This window comes from Benincasa hispida, chromosome 9 (genome assembly GCF_009727055.1).
Source record: "Benincasa hispida cultivar B227 chromosome 9, ASM972705v1, whole genome shotgun sequence".
NCBI lineage: Eukaryota > Viridiplantae > Streptophyta > Magnoliopsida > Cucurbitales > Cucurbitaceae > Benincasa > Benincasa hispida.
In genome coordinates this window covers 36,545,620-36,548,679 of record NC_052357.1, presented here as the reverse complement: position 1 = coordinate 36,548,679, position 3,060 = coordinate 36,545,620, and positions in this window count along the sequence as shown.

Sequence of the window (3,060 nt, the reverse complement as noted above, 5' to 3'; positions counted from 1 at the left end):
CTAAATTGAAAAACCCGACCACTATATCACATATACTTGTCGGTTTCTCTCTCTTCACCTAATTCGAAAAATTCGAATTATTCTAACATACTGTTCTAAGTTTATTCCATATGAGCTAGTAGGGGAACCTAATGAACCTATAGATCATGGGCTCCAACGATCCGAGATTAGCTAGCTAAACTCTTTAGATGGAGCTAATCAACATTCGTTAACCAACGGGTCATTCCACTATAGTCCCGTAGTTGCACTCCCCCCACTATAGATATATTTTTGTCCATTTGATATAACCATGATTAGTAAGCTAATCCTTCACAGGTTGTTCGTAATCTCGGTTGGGTCATAAAAATCGTTTTACCCTTAAGACTACATCTTATTCCTTAAGTTCTACTAATCCTCTAATGAACAATTGGTTTAAGGTCCAACCTATAAACCGAATCCCTCTCGGGCCAAGAAGAGGGTGGGAGCCCTTGTTCAAGACCTTGATTCAGCACTAAAGGGAACAACCTATCTACTATCCCCATAACGGGTAGGAGTGAATTCGTCTTGCACCCTATGTTCTCAGCTATCCACCCGATCTTACCCCTGAAATGGGAGGCTTATTGGGCCAGCAATGATGAGTTGCCCTCACCTATGCAGATCTAAGGATAATTCCGAGTGAACAGGAGTTCATAGTTAGCTCAGGATTTAAGATTAAGTTACCTAGGTCATCAATTAACGAAATAGTCAGTTTTATACATAAAATGACATTTAGAACGTAAAAAGTGACTATTTCATGGTTCAGTCTTATGCAAACTCATTGCATATGATGCCCCCACTCACATATCTCTATATGAACGATTAAGGATCACATCGTTTGTACTAACTACAAAGTGGGCCGCATCCATAGTGTCCCCAAAATAAGGTGTCTAACCTTATTCATATACTATAGACCATTTTGGCTATATATTTGTACTTGATCCACATTTATATACCTACATAAAGTTCAAACTACATTAAATAGCCTCAGGACCTTAGTTTATTGGATTCAAGATTACTATTTCAATATAAACTTTATCGAAAAACAAAATAGAATATATTTATTAATTTAAAAACTACGAGTTTTAAGATATAAAATCCAACAAACTCCCCCTTGGACTAAAACTCTTAGTGGAGTATCACAACGTTGAATTTAAGTGAGAAACATATTAATACAATAAATATATGAATATAATAAACTAGGGCATATACCCAAAAGTTCTCCCACTTGTCCTAGTTTACAAACTTCATAGACCTATATTCTGTAGGTGACCTTCAAACACTTTAGCCATGAGGGCCTTTGTAAAAGGATCAACAATATTTTGATCAGAAGATATCTGGGTTACTACAACGTCTTCATGATGTACAATCTCCCGGATCAGATGGTATTTGCGCTCAATATGCTTACCGCGCTTGTGACTTCTTGGTTCTCTTGAATTTGCAACTGCACCACTATTATCATAATATAGGGTGATAGGCAGATGCATATTTGGAACGACTTCCAAATCTGTCAATAATTTTCTCAACCATACTGTTTCCTTTGCTGCTTTGCAAGCAGCTACGTATTCAGCTTCCATTGTGGAGTCAGCTATACAGGTTTGTTTTATGCTTCTCTATACTACTGCTCCTCCGTTAAGAGTGAACACTGATCCAGATGTAGACTTTCTAGCATCTTTATCGGTTTAAAAATCAGAGTCAGTATATCCAGTAAGGATCAAATCCTTAGTACCATACACGAGCATGTAGTTCCTCGTTCTTCTAGGATACTTGAGGATATTTTTAACGACAGTCCAATGATCATATCCAGGATTGGACTGATACCTATTGACTATCCCTACTGCGTAACATATGTCAGGTCTAGTACATAACATTGCATACATTAGGCTCCCTACTGCGGAAACATAGGGAATGCGTCTCATATCCTCAACCTCTTGAGGTGTCTTAGGTCATTGATCCTTTGACAAATTAATTCCATTTCTGTAAGGTAACTTACCTCTTTTGGAATTCTGCATCTTATACCTAGACAACATTTTGTCTATATAAGTTTCTTGAGACATGGTTAGTGTTCTGTTCTTGCGGTTCTGAATAATCTGAATCCCAAGAACATACTGCGCATTTCCCAAATCTTTCATTTGGAACTGCGTTGCTAGACATATCTTGATGTCAGTTAGGTAACCTACTTAATTCCCAATGAGTAGAATATCGTCAACATATAAAACTAAGAACGCTATAGTAGAATTGATGATCTTCTTGTAAACACAAGGCTCGTCAACATTCTGTTCAAAGCCATAAGATTTGATCGCAGTATCAAATCTTATATTCCAAGATCTAGAAGTTTGTTTCAACCGATAAATGGATTTTTGAAGCTTACAAACCTTTTGTTCTTGACCCTGTGCAATAAACCCCTCTGTTTGAGCCATATAGATACTCTTCTCAAGATTGCCGTTTAGAAAGGCTGTCTTGACATCAATCTGCCAAATTTCATAGTCTTAAAAGGTGGCAATGAATAAGATTATTCTAATCGAATTAAGCATGGCAACGGGAGAGAAAGTTTCTTCATAGTCCACTCTCTTTCTCTGGGTATAACCCTTTGCCACAAGTCAAGCCTTAAAAGTCTGTACTTTACCGACTTGGTCTCGTTTTCTCTTGTAGATTTACTTACAACCAATTGGTTTTACATCATTTGGTTGATATACAATTTCCCAGACAGAATTGAAGTACATAGACTCCATTTCGAGGTCCATGGCTTTGACCCATTGATCACGATCCACATCTTTTATCGCTTATTTATAGGTCGATGGATCCTCTATGCCATCATTAGGTATGAAGACTTGTGTTTCTATTAAACCCAAGTAACAGTCAAGCTGATGAACAACCCTCCTACTACGTCGAGGCATTCTCAACTCTTGAAAAGGATGTGACTGACTAGATGTACTAGTTTTATCTACTACTTTAGTAGATGAACTAGCTCTATCTGTAGCGTTTTTGGAAATTTCATTCAATACTAGTCTACTGCGAGGTTGATGACTTCTTATGTGGTCTTCC